Here is a 21,639-nt window from a genome sequence, read left to right on the forward strand (position 1 = left end):
TAAGACAGCTCAACAAAGATATCCACCCTGCCATAATCTGCTCATTCTGTATGGATAGACATGGGCTTAGCTCCAAGAACTCCAATTGCATTCAATCTGCCGAAAACTTTCAGACTATTTAATGCTCTGCAAATACTGTTCCCGAATCCAAGGAAGGATAAAGAACAATGCAAAGTACAGCCTTGTCCCTTAATGGTGTTTTATTAAAGCCTCAATTTGAGGCAATAAAAGAAAATTGAAAACAAAAATAAAACAGAGCAAAACAAAAACCCCCGTTGAAAGCATTGTGAGCTTTCAGTCAAAGCAATCTGCAGAAATAGGCAAAGAGTAAGACCTCTTTAGCAAGACAAGCAAAATTATTTTCATTGAGCACATCCCAACTTCTGCTATCCATCTTACTGTGAAAGTATTAATCACCTCATTTCACTCACTCGCTTAAAAAATAGTTGCCATAGGGGCGTCTGGGTGGCTCAGTCAGTTGAGCGTCCAACTTCGGCTCAGGTCACGATCTCACAGTTTGTGAGTTCAAGCCCCACCTTGGGCTCACTGCTGTCAGCTCAGAGCCTGCTCTGGATCCTCTGTCCCTCTCTGTCTCTGCCTCTCTCCCTCCCTCCCTCTCTCTCTTTGTCTGTCTCAAAATGAATAAACATTAAAAAAATAGTTGCCATAATTTTTCATAAAGTTGAAGATATACATACTTACGGACCAGAAATCCCAATCCTAAATATATTCCTAAATGTGTACAAAAAGGTCCATGTAAAAATATACACATCACATTATTTGTAAGAGGAAAAAGAAAAAAAAAACAAAGTATCTATTAATAAGAAAATGAATATTTTTAAAATTTGTTTAATGTTTTTATTTTTGAGAGAGATAGAGAAACAGAGCATGAGTCGGGGGGGGGGCGGGTGCAGAGAAAGGGAAGCACAGAAACTGAAGTAGGCTCCACGTTCTGAGCTGTCAGCACAGAGCCTGACACAAGGCTTGAACCCATGACCCATGACCTCCTGAGCCCAAGTGAGATGCTTAACCGACTGAGCCACCCAGGCACCCCAGGAAAATGAATATTTTTTAACAAAATGGAATACTCTACAGCATTCAAAAGTGAAATAGCACCATGAGAGGCATTCACATTCTCTAAGATGACCAGAAAAAGACAGAAAACAGTGAATGTTGGCAAGATTGTGGAAAAACTGAAACCCTCATCCGTTGCTGATAGGAATGTACAATGGTGCAGCCACTTTGGAAAGCAGTTTGGGAATTCCTAAAAAATGTTTCACACAGAGTTACCATATGACTCAGCAATTCCACTTCTGGGTATATACCCAAGAGAAATGAAAATATGTTCACGCAAAGGACTTACACGTGAATGTTTATAGCGACATTATTTATAATAGCCAAAAAGTGGACACCATCCAACTGATGAATGCATAAATGACATGTGGTATATCCATACAATGGAATATTATTCAGCCATAAAAAGAAATAAAGTACTGATGCATGCTACAACATGAAGCTTAAAAGCATTATGTTAAGTGAAAGAAGCCAGGTACAGAGGGCCAAATAACATATAAGCCTATATAATAGTAATGCCCAGAACACATAAATATATATAGATGAGAAGTAGGTCAGTGGTTGTATGTAGCTTGGTGGTGAGGAGCAGTGGTTGCCAAGGGGTGCAGGGCACTTTTGGCGGAGGAATGAAAATGTTCTAAAATTAGATTATGGTGATGGTTGCACAGCCCTGTGAATATACTACCAAAACAATTGAGTCATGTGCTTCCAGTGGGTGAATTGGATGGTATGTTAATTTTATCTCAATGAAGTTATTTTTTTTAAGTTACAAGAGAAAAATGAAATAGTGGCAAAATGATCAATATGATTAACTTTCCCAACATAATGTTGAGAGCAAAATGTTGGTTATAGCAGCACTATCAACCATAGCCAAATTATGGAAAGAGCCCCAAATGCCCATTGAATGACTAATGGATAAAGAAGATGAGGTGGTATATATACACACTGGAATTTTACTCGGCGATCAAAAAGAATGAAATCTTGCCATTTGCAACAACATGGATGGGACTACACTGTATTATGCTAAGTGAAATAAGTCATTTGGAGAAAGATAAATATATGATAGGATGCATGTAATGTAATTCCAATTATACAAAGTTTAAATATCATGCCAAACAGTATTACATTTATATGAAGGATATGTGTACACAGGTAATTAAGGAGAGATAAGAGGAGGGGAGAGGGGAACATGCTTTGGAAGATTTGTGCAAGGCTTTTCAACTCTATTTATGATATTTATTTCTTAAATTTGGTTAAAGATAGAAGATATTCATTATAAAATCCTTTATGTCTTTTTAATTGTTTAAGAACTTTGGGAAACAAAATAGTAATAATTACCAACAAGCCCATTCATCCAGAATGGTCAGCTGAATTTTATCAGAGTGCTTTGCCCTATGAGTAACTTTATGCTCCCATCAATTAGATTTACACTGAATTATAAGATAAAAGAAAGTTAAATCCCCTATGATTTTTGGTTGCAACCTTAATATCTCACTATAAAACTTGGAGGAAATGAGTAATATATCCCCACACTTGCCCCATAAAAACGTTAAATCTTTAAGTTGTCATCATAATTCCCCTGGTGAGAATGATTACTTAAAATTTTTTGTCTGATGATGTCCTTCCTAAAATCCAAATATTGAGTCTTAAAAAATAATAACAACCCAATACATGGTCAGCTGTGGGCCACTAGGACCATCATGGTCTTCTTTTTTATTCATTTACTTTTCCCAGTCTGCTGCTGCTTGGGGCCTTCACAGTGCTGATGTATATGTTTTATCATAGATTATCACTTGATCATTTCTCTTTTGATCACATCTCCACTTTTTGATAGTATCTCAAATTTCGAACCTGGAACCTGAGATAATATTGACAATTTTATAAATGCTATCATCCGTTAAGCTGCTTAATGAGAATGCTTTGTTTTTATTAAGAAAGTCAATATAAATCTATACATGCTGGATCCAGGACCAGATCTACAGACTCTCTAAGCAACTTTGTGTATCCATTTAACAGGACACCAAAATCTTGCCCTGTTTACCAATTTTAATAAGTGGTTTTGCCATCAAAGTATTTTAGGCCTATTTTCTGCATTGTTTTTTCAATTTTTCTGCAGTAGAGAAACATTTAAATTTAGCAAATGTGACTTTGTAAAATATATCCTATACTGCTACAATTTCTGAATATGAGTCTATTTTGTATAGATTCTTCTTGATGCTTTTCCAAGTCAAGTTTTTAACATGCCAATTGGCCTAATAGAATTTGCTCTTCATAGAGTCTAGATGGTCATTATCCAGAATTTGTCACGTTCTCAGACTTTGTACATCTTGGCTGGATAACTCCAAGAAAATGCCAAAGCCTTTTTGAGGATTGTAGAATCTTAAGTGAGAGGAGGGGGTATTTTCTGTGTTTTCAGAAACATCTGTAGCATCTTACCTAGGGGTGATGTTGAGCTCATAAATCAATCTGCATTACTGTTTGAGGTGCTTAAAGTAATGACTGTTTGCCAGAAGAATGCTTAAAATTTATGTTTGACTTCTGATTATTAGAAAAAGCAAGCATCAGCTACCTTGTGTCTTGTAAAAATGCTGTTCAAATTATTTTATTGAATATAAAATGACCTCAAGAGCTTGATAATAAGGGTTTTGTTCTTTAAGATTTTCTTGACCCATCTAATCCCTCAGTTCATAAAGAAAACAGGAGCATATCAAGGAGATCATGCCCTGTATACAAATAAGTTGTCAGTGTTTTCGTAATGAGGGGATCTTCTGATCAGGTTAGTTGGTGAATTGTTTGCTCTTTAATAAAATATTTATGTTTCCAAGTCTAAAATGCCCTCAGTGTTGCAATATTTAAAGGAATTTCAAAGTCAGTAATTATAAATAAGTCCCATGAAAGTTATTTTCCTTTTGTGATTACCAATTGCCAAAACTCTGAAAACAAGAAATCCATGCTTCTCCCTCCCCTCTCCTTTTCTTCTTCATATTCTTCTCTTTAAATCTCCTCCTTCATTGTGGTGATTAAAGATGGAATCCATCTTGGACAAGACTGAGAAACTGGTGAGCTTTCTCGTTCACACCTCGCCAGGCCCATTGTACTGACTTCCAAGGTTATGGCCTCACCACCAGTCTCCAGACCCTTGCAAGCCATCCCATACCCTAAGCAGAACTGGATCCCTGAAGCACAGATCTGAGCTTGTCACTGAGGGACGTCATGCCCTCAGCTCTGACTCCCTCTCAGTGACCTTTCCCTGGCCCCAACCAGCCTCTCATCTGCTCAATCCCACCACCATTGCCTCTCAGCTACTCAGATTCTATACAAAGGTCTCAGGACAACTCATATATATTCTGTGATGGGCTTAATGATGCCCCCTTCACAGAGATGTCCACATTCAATCCCCAGAACCTGGAATGTATTGCTTTACATGTCAAGGGGGTGCTTTACAGAGGTGAGTAACTCAAGGATCTTAAGGTGGAGGGATTTTCTTGGATCATCTGAATGTCCTCAGGGTTATCACAAAGGTTCTATAAGGACCTTCCTATAAGAGGGAGGCAGAAGGGTCAGAGGGAGAGGGGGTGAGGTGATGTGATGACAAACCAGAGAGAAAGTAAGAGATACGGCAGTGAAAGCAGAGATGAGAGATAAGGAGAGATCTGAAGATGCTTCACCGCTGTGAAAATGCAGGACAAGGCCATGGGCCGAGGAAAGCTGATGGCCTCTAGAAGCTGGAAACGGCAAGGAAAGAAATCTGATCTTTGGCCCCCCCAGATCAAAGTTCCCCAGTGATCTTTACTTCTGTTAGACTCGATTGTTAATCTGATGAAGCACAGTGTTAATAGCTGATCATGACTTAGTCACCTTTCCCAGATAATAATAATAATAGTAATAATAATAATAATAATAATAATAATGGCTAGATATGATGTTGTAGCAACACTGCAAGTGTTACTATCACAAATTAGAAATAATGAGGTGGAGGCTCAAGACAGATAAGCCAACTGCCCAAAGTGACAGAGTATGCTGGAGCAAACCTCTCAACGGAGGTTTGCCTAAATCCATGGTCATCCTACCTTAGAAGGACCATGCTGTCTCCTATAGTTTACTAAAGCCTTGGGTTTACTAAAGCCTTACTAAAGCCTCCTATAGTTTACTAAAGCCTTGGGTGTCTTATTTCAAGCATCACCTCCTTTCAGAAGCTTGTCCTAGTACCCCTAGATGCATTTCTCCATCTCTGTCCATTCAAACTCTGCTGCGCCCAGGCCAGTACTTAGTTCTGCCCTAATCCATCCAGTATGCTATTGACTGCATTAGCTACAGTGAACATCTTCAATCCATTCTTCAAGGCTGATAAAATGACTTCATTTTCTTTATATTCCTTGCATCTAATTCAGTACCCGCGATGCTATAAGTAAGCTACAGATGTTTGATAGAGAAAAATGAGTGAATGAAGAAACCTTTTGCATCTTTGCAAATAAAGTGTCATCAAAAAAAGTGACCTATATTGGGGTATCTGGGTGGCTCAGTCGATTAAGCATCTGACTTCAGTTCAGGTCATGATCTCGCGCTTTGTGGGTTCGAGTCCCATGTTGGGCTCTGTGCTGACAGTTCAGAGCCTGAATCCTGCTTCAGATTCTGTGTCTCCCTCTTTCTCTGCTCCTGCTCTGTCTCTCAAAAATAAATAAACATTTAAAAAAAATTAAAGAATGACCTATTTACATTCATTTTTTGTTTTTCTTTTTATTATTTTTAAGTTTATTTTTGAGAGAGAGAGTGCACAAACAGGAGGGGCAGAGAGAGAGGGAGAGAGAATCCCAAGCAGTCTCTGCACTGTCAGTGTGGAGCCCCACACAGAGCCTGATCCCATGAACTGTGATCATCATGACCTGAGCCAAAAACAAGAGTCAGACACTCAACAAACTGAGCCACCCAGCTGTCCCTACATTCATTTTTAAAAAGCAATTTGGAGAATCAAACATATTTCTATCCTTCTTTCCTCTGCCTTTTCTCTTTCTCTCTCTCTTTTAATCCAAAGTCAACCTGAAGTAAATTGAAACTAAACGGAACACTCCATGGAACAGATGCATTGGTGTGCCATGCAACCCCGGGTAGCCACCAATCACTTCGGTTTCTCTCCCAGCTACCTTCGCCACAGTCCCTGTTCAACACAAGTTTATGATCAAAATAAGCAGAACTCAGAAAAGGATGCATTTCTCACATCTGCTTTTTTTTTTTTTAATTGAGGGATAATTTACACATAGTGAAATGCTCAGATCTTCAATGTGTGTCTTCAATCAGTTCTGATGAATGCAAATCGTGGGAAAAACGTTTCTATCACCTTGGAAATTTCGTCCTGCTCCTCTCCAGTCACATGCACATTCTCCTCCAAAGTAATCACTGATCTGCTTTCCATCACTCTGGATTAGTTTTGTCCACTATAGACGTTTATTTAAATAGAACCGTATAGTGCATATTTTCTTGTGTCTGGCTTCTTTCATTCTGCGTAGTATTTTTGAGATTCGCCTCTATTTTCGCCTTCGCCAGTAATTCATTTTCTTTGTTGCTCAGTTGACTTTCATTTTAGGAACACACCACAGTTTGTTTTTGTCATTCTTCTACTGATGGACATCTGGGCTTCCAGGTTTTGGTCTTTTTGAATAAATCTGCTTTGAATGTTCTCCTCCCTGGGTTTTTGTGGGCCTGTGTTTTTATTTCTCTGTGATAAATACCTAGGAGTGGAATTACTGGTTTACATTATAACGATGTGTCTTCATTTTACCAGATGAATTATATATGCGTAGATTTTAGAATATACATGAAATCAATTATTATAATTGTCCCATGGATGTGAGCATGTTGTATAGCATGTTGCCTGTGTCTTGGGTTCTGTTCCCTTTCAGTAGAGGCTGAGACAGGGATTTTTGTGGAGATTACAACATTGAGATGGTGCCCCTGGGAGGAACTTGTTGGGGAGTGAGGGAAGCAGGGTAGAGCAGGGAAGAAGCCAAGCAAAGAGGTGGTTTCAGCTGAAGCCCAGCTTCACCCCCATCCCACCAAAAGCTCCGGAGCATCTCACCACAAGGTAGGAGAGCTGGACACTTCACAGTTGTTTGTGGAAGACAGCCCCCATCCAGGGCAATGGAGTTTCACGTGGAGGGAGGAGCCTCTCAGGCACCTTTTCGGTTTGGTGGCTCTTATAAGGACCAAGGATAGTTCATTGGAGAAAAAAGCAACTATGAGCCACGAACAGCCAACACACAGCAACGGGGGAATGGGAGCATCGGCCTGGTCAAGGACATCTGGGCGGGGCTCAGACAGCATCCATTCTACCACATCAGTCCCTAGAATGCATAAATTATTTCCACACCACAGTTTACCTGCATTGGCTCAGGATAGGACAATCCAGACAAAGAAATGTACTCAGACAGTACTCTGAAAGGCTCACTTCTGTGGCCCAGAGCTGATGACTCTAGAGAACAGATATCTGCCCAGGCTTCTATCGACCTGAAAACTTGCATGACTTCCCAATAAGGAAAAAGCCAACAGTAGCTTTCAAACTGGAACTTCTGCCTAGTGACCTTGCCCTTCAGGGATGATGTGGCTGCTTTCTGAGGTCTTTCAGCCCTGATGTAGCTCCTAGTGGTGGCTGTTTACCCCTGTTTCCTGGTGGTTCAGTCACCACTTAATAACACTACAAATATAGTGCTATTCGTGCGATATAGTGCTACAAAAATAGATTTGTAGGCCTAGCAGGCTTGGCAGACATACGAAGAAGGGCATGGCTTGTGAAATTCATGTGCCTAAGAAATCTCATTTCGCACTAAAAACTGACCCCTCCTCCACAGAGCAAGTGGTATCTTTCTTTGAGGGCTATTTTAATCCTAAATTGACAGCGTAGGTATAGAAATGAATAAGAAAAGCTCACAAAATGGCAAAAAGTTAATACTATCTTTTTCCCAGCCAAACCAGCAATGTGGAGGGGTCGGTAGGTACAGGGGACTTTTAAGGTCCCAGATGATCTTTTGACCCAGTGACTCTGCTTTCTGATGTGTTCATTAGAGCACACATCAACCACTTCCTGAAAGAGAGGAGTGTCCCTGTAGCATCATAATGCGGCCATGGCAACGCCATGTCAAGATATCTTTCCATGACCTTTGTGGCTGTTTGTATGAAGAAAGCCCCATTCCGTCCTCACAGCCTGGACTCCACTGTTCTGGGATGTCTTATTCTCTGCAGTATAAAGAGCTGTTGTTCTACTTCTTAGAAATAAGATGGTGGTGGGAATGAGAGCTGTTATGGCAAACTCATCCCAGTTTATTATTTCCGTCAAAGAAAGGGAGGACATCCCCAGGCAGGCTTAGTTGAGGTTATCACAGGAGCTAGGAGGTGAAGCTGAAACACCTTTCATTTTAAGCCTGCAGCTGCCGTATGCGCTCAAACTACTGTGAGGACGGACTTGCCCAAGGACAACAACCATGAACTTGAGCAAGGTTTATGAATCTTTGCTTATTTCTCTGGGGTCGTTCAATAGCAAGCAGCCACAAGTTAATATTTAGGGCCGTTCAAGAGAAAAGGCTTACAAGTTGCAACTCATCCCCAGTTTTCCCCAAAGAATAAAAACACAAGAAAAATGTAGGGTGTTTATACACCGATGAAGAAGTGATCTTTCAATTTGAAATTGTGGTCATTATCAAAGTCCTATGATATTCGTTTTGGCTACTAAAGCTGTCCAATCTATCTGCTAACTGTGGCCTGAAGAAAATCTATGTCAGCAGCTGAACCAAGGGGGAAAACAGGAAGAAGTACCTCAAGTTCATTATTTCTCACGCAATTCTAAGTCATCAGGAAAGAGAGTAAGGCGGTTTGTGGATACAGGAAATGACATGGTAAGGTGATAAATAAAGCCTCAGTTGGCTGACCCTTTGAAAAACATCTTGAGGCTGACTATGTTTGAAATGACTTAGTACTGAAATCAGAGACACATGTCCCTGGCCCTGGATATCTGTGCTGTCCCTCAGAGATGAATCACAGCATGTAGCAGAAATATTATTACATTTCTAACTCGATAGTAGCAACATGTTATAGAATTAGGGCACAAATAGATCGTTCAGCATGCCATCTTCTGTTTTCTACCAGGAGTTAACCTATTAAAGCGAAAGAAATCCATTTTGTTGTAAGTGACATTTTGAAAGAGGTACCGACTTTGAAAACTTACATTTATTTAGCCTTCTGGAGCTTACCTCGAAGAACTTTGAACTCTCCAAACAAATCAGGTTAAGGGCAAGAACCACTGAAGATCAATGCATATTGACATCCTTAGGGTCAAAAAATTATGAATCCATTCAAAAGCTGGGTAAAACATGGTAGACAAAAGCAGGAAGCCACAGTTTTGATAGCCCTAGCAGATCGCAAGCTGAAGATAAATTGTGAGCAATTGAAAAGGGTAGAAATATCAATATAAAGATGGTAACAGGGTGTTTGGGTGGCTCAGTCGGTTAGGCATCTGACTTTGGCTCAGGTCGTGATCTCATGGTCCGTGAGTTCAAGCCCCACGTTGGGCTCTGTGCTGATAGCTCAGAGCCTGGAGCCTACTTCAGATTCTGTTTCTGTCTCTCTCTCTCTGCCCCTCCCTTGCTCATGCTCCCTCTCTCTCTCTCTCAAAAATAAACACACACACACACACACACACACACACACACACACATAATGATGGTAACAACTACAATTTTCTCTTTAGAATATGAGGCAAGAAGAGAAACCACCACTCAATTCCAATATACATTGTAACGCTTTTTATTGGGACTGGTTTGGGACTCAACTTTTTACAATGAGTATGGAAATACAAACATGATATGATATAAAAAAAAAATCTCTGTGATGAAAGATTAATGATAATAGGACTGTTTTCATTGGGAATAGGGAAGTGAAAAAAAAATACCCTTGTAGCAACCCTGGGGTATTTGAAGCAATATCACAAAGATGCAAAGTGGGTTTTCTCTATTTGTGCAAAGAAGACAAAAGAAAAAGTACAGAAGTTGCATTGGGCTAGAAATTGTTAGCATTGGGATAGCCCGTCAAGGAAAAGTTTAGGATCCTAGAAATCTTTAAATATAGCCAGGTATTGGGGCGCTTGGGTGGCTCAGTCGGTTGAGCGTCTGACTTTGGCTCAGGTCGTGATCTCGCAGTCCGTGAGTTCGAGCCCCGCGTCGGGCTCTGTGCTGACAGCTCAGAGCCTGCAGCCTGTTTCAGATTCTGTGTCTCCCTCTCTCTCTCTGACCCTCCCCCTGTTCATGCTATGTCTCTCTCTGTCTCGAAAATAGATAAACGTTAAAAAAAAATAAAGTAAAAAAAAAAAAGCTAGGTAGAAGACAAACTGGGATCGGAAGCCATCTGAACCATCTGCCTTCATTTCTACTAAACACACGATAAACTGAAAAGAATTTTTATGTCCGCCTTCACGGTAGCAGGCCAAGGTGTGTGAATTGGTCTTCACAGGCATATCTTGGGCCTGCATTCCTTGCCTCACAAAGTTGGATATGAGTAGTTTAAAAAATTATTGAAATAGTTAAGACATTTTTGCGACTGCAGAGAGATGGTGGTGGGAATGAACTGTGCCAACTAAAATCATCATCATTCCAACAAATCAAATGTAACCAAGGAAAATAACAATACCAACAAATGAAGCCAGTGTGAAGCCACTCAGCACTGTGGTACTGGATTAATCATGTTGCTCTTTGAGAATTTAAAGCTTTTAATCATGTAGTGCTGTAAGTCTTTGGTTAAAATTCATGGGCACTTTACAGGTTTATTTGGCCCCCAGGGCCCCTGTATTGTTCACTAAGTACAATGAAAACCTGTTAAGAATAAAGAAGAAAAATTAATGTCAAACTGAATAAAAGGGCTGAAAAGGTCAAAACTTGTTCCTAGGGCCAAGGAGCATGCCTGCCCATGGAAAAGATCACAAAAATCAAATTTAAAAACAGAGCTTATGCCCATAAATTTGTGGAACTAGCAAAATTGTCTGCAAATCAGCTTTCCGATGGCTCTGCATTACAAACACATAATATGCACAGGAATATATTATGGATATACATAAACATATGTATAAGCAAAAAAGAAATTTCTACTTTTTCTTATAATCCAAATACCTTGAATTATCTCTTTAATTATCTGTCCTCAAGAAGATAAGAGCAGGCCCCCCTTGGAAGACCCATGTCTAGCCTGGATACATAAACCTACCGACGGGCATTAAAATTCTGTATCGAATGAGCACTCACTTTATAGTTGAAAATAAATATAATACTGATATAATAAAGCAAATATCATGTTATTCTTTAATTTCAATTTCAATGCATCACAAGTTAGTTTTAAAAGAAGGGTAATGCTCTATTTTTGCAAATCACTTGTCACTAAACTCTAGGAGCTAGGATTGCTCAGGGGAGGTAGGGCTGGATATATCAGCATCTTGCAAATTGTTCCTAAAAGTTAAGGTGCACAGATAACTCATTTGGTAGAAAAGTTCATAAAATTTTAAGGAAGAAGAAAAGATAAAGTTCTACGGAAAGTATTTGTGCAAGTTTATCCCAGTCACCAGCAACTCATGGTTCTGGAATGGAGCTAAAGTCCTTGAAACCTGTAATAGGGTTCCAGCCCTCCAGTCAGGCCCCAGGGATCCTAAGGGTTGGGGACTTTCTCAGCAGGCTTCATCCTTCTCCCTGGCTGTGAAGGGAGAAGAATCTTCCTGTGGCTCTGTTGCCATCTGGGGTAGGTGTCCGGGCATCTCAGAGTTGCTGATTTCCATGGTCACCTCTTGGGTTCCTAAATCCCCTCCCCAACCAAGCAGTGCCAATCCATTCTTTCCATTCAGGACCCTCAGAGTTTTACCTTTCCCCTATTCTGGGAGAAGAGTCCCACCCAGGCACCAGTCACTGAGTAGATTTGTAGAGTCCTACTGGTCAAATTAGTTCCAGGTCAAAGGGCCTACGTGGATTCAGTGTCTCCCCAGGGGACAGGAGTCGGGGGAAGGAAGGTCACAGGTCAGTGCCCTGCATAGCCCCAGGCAGCCCAACAACGGTGACAGCTCTCTGCCTCCAACCGGCCCGTGACCTCAAGCAGCCCACATCAGTTCTGCCCTTTGAACGAAGCAGAAGAAACCAGGAAGGGTCTCAAGTGGTAATGTGAGTAGCTCAGAGGGCGAGGGAAGGAAAGCCTCGAAATGACTCGTCTCAGAATCGGCCAGGGTTCCTGCCTGAAAGGGAAGTTTGTATGCCAGCAAGAAAGAGGCTAGCTAGTTCACCTCACAGCCGATTCTGAGGATTTTTTGTTGCGTATACATGTTCACACACACACACACACACCTCAGCCTACATTTATTAAGCCGAAGGCCCTCCAAAGTGTATCAGATGAGAACCTGATGGAGTTCTAAAGAATAGAAAGGAGAATGAATACACATTCTAGATAATCCAAAGGGTCCCTGTTTCATTTGAAAATGTTTTAAGATGTCAGGTTGAAAGGCACCATGCTATTTGAATAAATGAATCAATCCACCAGCATGGTAACTGTGGCAGTTAGAGCTATTATCGCTCAAACAGGCAACTTTAAAAAAAATATATTGTGCAATAGAATCAGGAAAAGTGTCTGGGGTCAGCCTTTTATTATAGTGACTGCCTGAATCAGTGGATGTTGTGAAAATCAAACAAGTATTTGTTTTGGAAAAAACAAAACATTCAAAATGCGTTCCTGCCTTTAGCTCCTTCCAAATAAATGAGAGCGTATGTATTTCTGACTTTGGGCTAGTGTTCTCAGGTGTTGGCACACCGAAATGGAGACGTTTTTCAGCGTTAAGAGGCCACAGGAATAGTTGCCAAGCTGGTCACAACTAAATCGGTCTTGAAATGTTTCCTATAACTCAAAAAGCATTATTGAAGTTTTTGAATATGTCCCCTAAATTTCAAGGAGTCGTTTTATTTTTATCTGCAGGAGCAGTATTACACTTATTGATGGATCTTTTAAACACTCTGTGGTGTGTGTGGGCTTATGCAAATTTGATTTTTCAGAGGCGCCCCTGTGAATGCACATGCCATTAGTCCCAATCCACTGGAACCCCTGGGATCAGTGCACAAGGTGGAATCAGAAGAAGTTCAGATGGAAATAAAATTGAGCCCTTTTAGCTCTCCAGGGGCATATCCCATACCATTTCCCAGTAGGGATTTTGCTGGGCATCTCAGAATGACAGCTCCTTTTAGCTTTTTATCCTGAAGCCTAACCCCGTGGTTCTCTGCACAACCTCACAGTAGTCCTTTTGACTACATTAACTGCTCAAATCATGTGCCCCAAAGAGGCACAGCTTCACAATGCAGCCAAGAAGTATTTCCGTTTTCTCAGCTGTTCAAAGGGATGAAATGGACAATCGTGGCAAAACAGCAGCCTAGAGGGGGAGATGAGCCACCCAGAACTTAGAGTGAACATTTCTCGAGTACTGTGAATCGCTTCCCCTTTTAACATTTGTAGCAGTTTTATTGCAGTGTAGCTGACATACAATGAGCTGTACATATTAAAACATGCCATGTGTAAGTTTTACCATGTGCAGTCATCCCTGGGACCTTCACCGTTGTCAGGAGAGCATGTCACATTCTCCTCGGCTCTCTTTCCAATCCTTCCCTCCCATCACCCCTTGCATTGCTCAGCCCCATCCCCCAACTTATGACCTTCATCTGTTAAGGAAGCCAAAAAAGTTGTCCCACCAGAATGCCCCACCTTCTGGATTTGACTGGTTACTCCCTCTTGGTGCCGTTTAGCTCATTCCTCTGTCTGCCACTTTTCCTATAAAGTGGAAGGTGCAATTTAGAGGCCTGATGAATTTGTGTTAAGCATTTTGGGCTAAAAACAACATATGTATTAAGTGTCCTGTCCTATCCGAGATACTTAATATTGGGTTGACCCAACTGTTTCTATCTTACTTTCTCTGAAACTAGCTTTTATTTGTTGTTGTTTTATTATTTGCTGTTGTGTTTTTCGTGATTTCTTTTTCTCCCCCCCTAAAAACTACACGTAGAAAAAAAACACCTAGAAACTTGAGCGAGAATATTACTTGGGTTATAGTTCATGGAGTTTTAACATTGTCTCTATTACAAACTATTTGTATGTCCACTCCTGACTGTGAGGAGAGGTAGCTTAATCGTGGCTTTCAGGGGCAATAGATGTGGGTTTGAATGGTGGCCCTCTCACTGAAAGTAAGTAGCGTGGTCTTGGAAGATGTACTTTTCTCCTCTCAGCTTTAACTTCCTCACCTGCAAAATTAGAGATTAAAATGTCAGCTCAAATTCCCTGAAAGGTTGGTTATATAAATTAAAAGAGATAACATATCAGTTGTTTTGAGAAGAGTAAAATCCTAATCAAGTAAAAGCTTTCATTATGCTGATGCTCCTTTGAGATCAGGAAGAATCCTAAGAATTGAATTGCACCAGTGGCAACATGGAGACACAGAGACAACTAGTATAATGACTTTACAGAGCTGGGAACAGAACATCATCTTGTTGGCTCCCATCAGACTACAATGTTAAAAGCTGAATGACGTGATTTTATTTCCAAACTATGCATGATATATTCTTCCTAAAGGGGTCGTGCAAATCTTCGTCCTACTTTGAAAGTAAAGTTGCCTTGCTCAGAGCCAGGACCCAAACACATAGAAGAATAACAGGGCTGTCATCTACTCTCACTCCCAAAATGCAGTCGGCACACTACCTAGGTCGGAGCATGCATTTTTGCAACACACCCCATGCTTACCTGCCATTGCTAATGTCACCTCTTTCATGACATATTCATTTATCCTCACAAGATATAATTTCCTTTCCCTCTGAACCCTAGGCAATTTACCTTGAACTTTTCTTAGAGATCTTACACATTTTTCATAGTATAATTGCTGCTTATTTAAGATTGCATTCTCTGGCAGGCAAGGACCAAGTCTCATACATGCTTTAAGCGGAGCACATATTCAGCATACGCTTGCTGAATGCTGAAAGTGGACTTTCAGTCCCAGTCTGAGTTTCCAGTGAGAGTAATCACACCCTTACTGATGGGCCAGCCCAGCTGTAACCACTAGACAAAACAGGTCACTTACCAAACAACAAAATTCTGATCATACCTTGACAAAAGATAAAACAGGTAGTTTACAGCTTAGCTCTTAGGCTTTTAATAACTATGAATGCCATATTTAAATTTGGGGAATTAAATCAAAACTGTCTTTATAATTAGTCATTATCCTAAGGGCTGGGTAAGCTAAATACTTAACCTCTAATTTTCTCCATTTATTAACAATATAAAATCTTTTAATATAGTCCTAAGAAAAAAAACAGACCAATTCAGGCCAGCTGCTCATGGTTTTATTTGACAGCTCTAAGGTAATGATGACCATTAGCAATGTATAGTCTGGGGAAAGAAATCTGCCAAGGATCATTCCCTGGGGACATTCAAGTATACATTTACATGATGTTAATAAGATGCTTTTAGAGGACCAAATCTTTTACATCCTTAAAATTATATAGAAGCCAAGTAAGTACCATTCATATAATGGCAAAATGAATCTTAAGGCTTGTGGACAGGGCCACGGGATGCAACCTTTTCTGCTTGGCCGTAGAATGTGAGGCCGCTACAAGGTTCTGCCTGGCCTTAAGCACACGGATTATATGGCGACAGTAGGAACCAGCTGCCCCTTTCGGAAGCTTAGAAGCTGTTCTGACAGTTTAGGGTTAGTGTTTTTCCAAGTTTCTTTGAGACCATCAATATCAGAATGACTTGGGTAGCTCTGGAAAGTGCATATCCCTGGGGCCCCAATACAAAATACTGAAGCCGTATCTCTGGACTGGGACCTAGGAATCAGAGTTTCTACAAAAGTTCCACGAACTTGTGATTGTTACACACAAAAATTTGAGACCTCCCTTAGTGAATCTGAGTCCCATCTTCAACATGCAGTGCTGCTACCCAGCACTTTGCTCTCCCATCACCACGTTCTTTCCTTGGAAGCAGCCTAGCGTTTAGTGCTTTAAATGGCCCAAATATGGCCACCGCGGCTTTGGGAGAATCCTAACTGCTATCTGCTACACAGTGAAACAAGTTGCCATGGGTCAATTTGATTGAGTTGTTCTGTTGGCCAGAACAATCAATGAGAGTGGCCTGATTATTTGGGGCCACATGAACAATAGAATCAGATGAAGCCCTGCTAATGCAATTACCAGTAATTGACTTCCGACCATGGTTCCGGGTGAATTCAAAAAGGCAGTCACTTTATAAGATGACCTGGTAAGTTTCTGTCTTCGGTCTGTATGTATCCCTCTGTCTGAGAAGACCCCTGATAGAGGGCTTTAGCAAAATTCTACTTCTTTGGCATACTTTGACTATTCTACACAACTAGTTACCACCCATCTTTGTGGTGTCTGCCTTTGTTACCTATAATGTTATTACATTAAAAGAGATATTCATGGGGCGTCTTGATGGCTCAGTCAGTTAAGTGTCTGACTATGGCTCAGGTCAGTGATCTTGTGGTTCATGAGTTCAAGCTCAGCATCAGGCTCTCTGTTGTCAGCACGTGGCCTACTTGGGATCCTCTGTCTTCCTCTCTCTCTGCTCTTCCCCCACTTATGGTCTCTCTCAAAAATAAATAAACATAAAAGAGAGAGAGAGATTCATGCCCCTAACATCTAACAAAAATGTTTCTAAACTATTGATTTTTACGTTATTTTTAAAGGTCAGTAAATTATATCTGATACTTTGAGAAGTTAAATGAATACTTAAAATTGCTTTACCTGTAACCATATTAAAATATCTCTATTTGGGGGCTGTCATCAGACTTATCAGATACTAAGCAGTAGCAATTGCTAAAGAAGTTCAGTGATCTGACTATAAAGAATCATGTACTTTTTTTAAGCTACTCTTTGCTGCTTAGAAGATGATAGTGGTCTTTCTATTTGACAGTATTGCACGTTCTGTATGGACACTCAATGGTTGCAAAAAGTCTGGAAACTGGGCACAAATGGATCTCTGTGGACATAGGGGACCAAGTGTTGATAGGTGTGAATCCTTCTTGCAGTCAATCAGTTTAAAATTACTTACCCACACACATAATAGTCCCAGAACTGGGGTAATGCTTCAAGGGGGAGAGAAATCTCAGTTCCTGTTCATGGAAGAGGTTATAGTTCATTGTTGTGATCATGTGTGATTCTCCTGTGTAGCTGAGATGTTAGTCATTTCATCTAACCTATACAAAGGTAGTTCATTCTGTTACACCTAAATAAAAACAAGAGAAATCAAACATTACTTTCCAAGATACACATGTAAGTGGGATAGAGTTTCTAAGATTCCAGCAAATAGCAAATAAAACAAACTAAAACCAATGTTCTAGCACATGACCATGGGAATTGTGATTTTGATCCTTGAACAACAAAGTGACTTTTTTCATGAAAAATAGGTTATAGTCCTTGAGTAATAAGACAAAGGACAAAATGGCAACATTTTGTGTAGCTGAATGATTCTGATGCTACACTGGACCGTGTGTGTGTGTGTGTGTGTGTGTGTGTGTGTGTGTGTGTTTATAGTAACATGCTCTATCGGGAGTTTTTACCTTTTTTAAAAAAATATTGAGATATCATAAATACAGGAGAGTATATAAAATGTATAAGTAAAGCTTGAAGAATAATTATATGTTGGGGTGGCTCAGTTGGTTGAGTGTCTGACTTCAGCTCAGGTCATGATCTCACAGCTTGTGAGTTTGAGCCCCATGTTGAGCCCTTGCTGACAGCTCTGAGCCTGGAGCCTGCTTTGGATTCTCTGTCTCCCTCTCTTTCTGCCCCTCCCCAGCTCATGTTCTGTCTCTCTCTCTCTCTCTGAAAAATAAATAAACGTTAAAATAATTTAAAAAATAAAAAAGAATAATTACATGTTAGTATCCACTTAATTACCATCAGATCCTAGGATGCTAGCATACTAGAAACTACGTGTCATGCCCACTACCCAATCTTGGTAACCATTGACATGATATTTTGTGATATATATGTATGTATGTGTATATAAATTTTTTTAAATGTACACATACTACAGTTTTTAGGAGTCCCCAAGCCCATGCTTACTCTGACACCAGCTATAAGTTAGCAGGTCCCCCAAACCAACCTCAGGTTCCATAATTTTCTGGAAGGATAACACCGAACTCACTAAAGCTGCTATTCTCACAGTTATGGTTTATTACAGTCAAAGGACAGAAAAACAGCCAAGGGAAGCAGCACATGGGACAGGATCCAGGAAGGCTCCAAGTACACAGCACTTAGCGGTCCTGTCCCGGTGACATTGTGTGGACAGTGCTTACTTCTCCCACAGATGACATGTGACAATATATACATAGCATTACCAACCACAGAAGCCCACCCAAGCCTTGGTGTTCCGAGTTTTTATTGGGGCTTAGTCACATAAACATGGTTGATCATCTGCTGGGCTAACCTTGGTCTTCAGCCCCTCCAGAGGTTGAGGTGATATGAGTGATCCAAGGCTTCCCTATGTACCATAAATCCCATCGGTATTATAGACTATCTGGTGCAACCTGAGGCCCCCGGACAAACAATGATACTCTTATCAGGCAGGATATTCCAAGGGCTTCAAAATTATCTCCCAAGAGCCAAGGGCAAAGGCCAGACCTCTCTTTGAGCAAGGTTAACTCTTTACTACACATGGGTGAATATACATGTTATGCATATATATCTTTTCATTAAAAATATATTTTGGTTGTTTCTGTTTTTAAACATCATACAAATGCTTCATTTAAATCATTATATATATATATATATATTATATATATATATATATATATAATATATATATTATATATATAAATCATTATATATATATAATAAATCATTATATATATATATTATATATATATATGTATATATATATATATATATTTGTGTTTTGCTTTTTTATTCATTCCATACTGTGTTAATGTTCTAGGTATTTTTATCAAATATTAAGGAGAGTCTTGAAGTTTTATTATAAGATGAAAAGTAGATTTGATAAGTAACTATAGTATAGCAATAAAGCCAACCTAGAACTTCCTGCACAAACAGTTAAGGACTCCATTTTTTCATAAGTATGCCCTTTATGATCTGTGATGAGTGACTTAGATGACCCCAGAATGAAATATAGTCATTTTTATTTTAATAAAAGCTATCACTCACCTATCTATATTGATTAACCTTAATTATTAGGGTCTCATCACATTAGCCTCCTTATCCCCAACAAAGATGAAATCAATCACAGCCTAAGCCAGGGGTCAATACATTTTTTCTTAAAGGACTAGGTAGTAAATAGTATAAATTTTGTAGGTCCTATCCCTTCTGTTCCTACTCATCTCTACAGTTGTAGAATGAGAGCAGCCATAGACAACATGTAAACAAGTATGTGTGGTTGTTTACCAATAAACCTTTATTAATGGAAACTGAAATTTGAATTTTGTAGAATTTTCATATGCTGTGAGATATTATTTTTCTTTTAATTTTTCAGACATATAATAAGGTAAAAAACCATTTGGAGGTGCCCAGGTGGCTCAGTCGGTTAAACATAGACTTCAGTTCAGGTTATGGTCTCATGGTTTGTGAGTTCGAGCCCCACATTGGGCTCCTCACTGACAGTGCAGAGCCTGCTTGGGACTCTCTCTCTCCTTATCTCTTTGCCTCTCCCCCACTTGTGCTTTCTCTCTCTCTCTCTCTCTCTCTGAAAGTAAATAAATAAACTTTTTTTTAAGGGAGAAACCATTTGTAGTTCATGAGTCCTATGAAAACAGGTAGCAGGCTGGATTTGGCCCACAGGCTATACTTTGACAACTTCTGACCCAGGCCAATGGATTCAGAGTTTCTAGAATTGGGTTCAGGTTTTCTATTTATAATAGAATACTCCTCACCTCTCACTAATTCATCAATCTTATACCTCTGACAATCACAAAAATGAATTGTAACTCATATAAAACACTTCAGAACCCAATTTTTATTGCCTGACCAAAAAAATAATGTTACATATAGTAAATGGATTTTAGTAAGCATTGGACCAGAATAACTAGCTGACGTTCTATATTTTACACCATAAGTAAAACAGACCAAGCAGATTCCCATAATAATCTCTGACATTAAGTCCCTGGATAGAATTTTGATGGCAGAAGAAAGGCATTAATTTTCCTCCTGCCCCCAATTCAATTGATATGGATCAAATAAAAGGTAAACATCAGACATCAAAATCCCCAAGGCAATATAGACAAACTCTAATAAAAATCTCATCAACACAGATGTGGCAGAAATCAGAAATCAATTAATGCAGTGCTATCGTTTTACTCTGAGAATTGAAGAGGTCCCTAACAAGTAAATTTCACTTCTGCCTTCACTTTAGGTCCATGAGCACAATGAGCAATCTGCAATAGCAAATCACACAAAAGTCATCTCATTTGCTTGTTATACATTGCTTTCACTGCAACTTTTTTTTAATAAAAAAGTGAGCAATTTTTTTAAGGATATGTTAGCATAGAATATCTTTCTCAAATTCAGGGACTGAACTTAATTACTTTTTTTTTTCATCTTCAGGTCTACAGAACTAAAGAAAGGAGTTATCCAGCTAAGGCAGGTAAGAGCTTCCTTCTTCTGTAGGCTTAAGATGGACTGCTTGAAGACACCTGTTAAAGGTAGTGGTGGTGGCTTAATCACATGGATTCGCTCATCCGATTTCTGCTTCCTAATATAAGAGTAGTGCTGTTGTTTCTCTTTGGATTTTTCTCTTCTGGATGTTGTTTAGTATTGAGTCTGATCCTTTGTCTCTTTGGATCCCATTTATAGAAAAGCCTACCTGTTGTTGGATATTGACATTCCTGTATGACTAGTTGATTTCATATTCTACTCTTGGTTATTTTGTTGCAAGGTGTTTTGTTTTCTTAAAGCATTAGCTTCTCTTAAAATATTTTGAAAAAGGTTATTGGAAGAATGTTCAGAAAATTAGGCACATGGGTTTAGGTTTTAGGTTGTAAACAGTCGACTATACACCAACCCTGTCACTCCTCAATTGACAAAATGGCACACCACACCCAATGACTGTCAATATCACAGTCACCTGTTCATGCCACTCAGCAAGGCTCTGTGGAAAGAGGTCATATTTATTTTTTTTGTTTCTGTGATTTCAAGTATCAAAATACTAATGTCCAAATTTGAAAGAATAATTAAGTCCCCTTAAATAACTTAACACAGGTGCTTTCCTGACTGTGGTATTTCTGTATCCAGACCTGTGAAGATTTATACACTGCCCATGTCTCAAGACAACCCAGAAGAACACAGAAACTAATCAACCACTTTCAAGTCATGCTTGCAGTAAAGCTATTCAGAATCTTTTTCCTTTTTCTCTTAGGTTTTTAAATATCATTTCCATTGAGTATTGAGGACCACAAACTCAGGAACATTGTTACTGATAAATGATTTCTATTAATAGCCATTTTATTCATTAGAGCTTTTTAATTTGTTTTGGTTTTGTTGATTTTATGCTTGTGGTTTTTTT

General features: G+C 39.5%; 1 protein-coding gene across 2 annotated transcripts in view; it reads left to right on the forward strand.

Annotated features, from left to right (window-relative positions):
- Positions 1 to 21,639, forward strand: part of CELF2 (CUGBP Elav-like family member 2) — an 836,861-nt gene that overhangs the window by 181,380 nt on the left and 633,842 nt on the right. For both annotated transcript variants that reach the window (XM_045465677.1, XM_045465676.1), the window contains exon 2: positions 20,682 to 20,721. The gene's annotated coding sequence lies outside the window, so the exon portion shown is untranslated. The remainder of the gene's footprint in view (positions 1 to 20,681; positions 20,722 to 21,639) is intronic.

This window comes from Leopardus geoffroyi, chromosome B4, assembly GCF_018350155.1.
Source record: "Leopardus geoffroyi isolate Oge1 chromosome B4, O.geoffroyi_Oge1_pat1.0, whole genome shotgun sequence".
Classification (NCBI taxonomy): Eukaryota; Metazoa; Chordata; class Mammalia; order Carnivora; family Felidae; genus Leopardus; species Leopardus geoffroyi.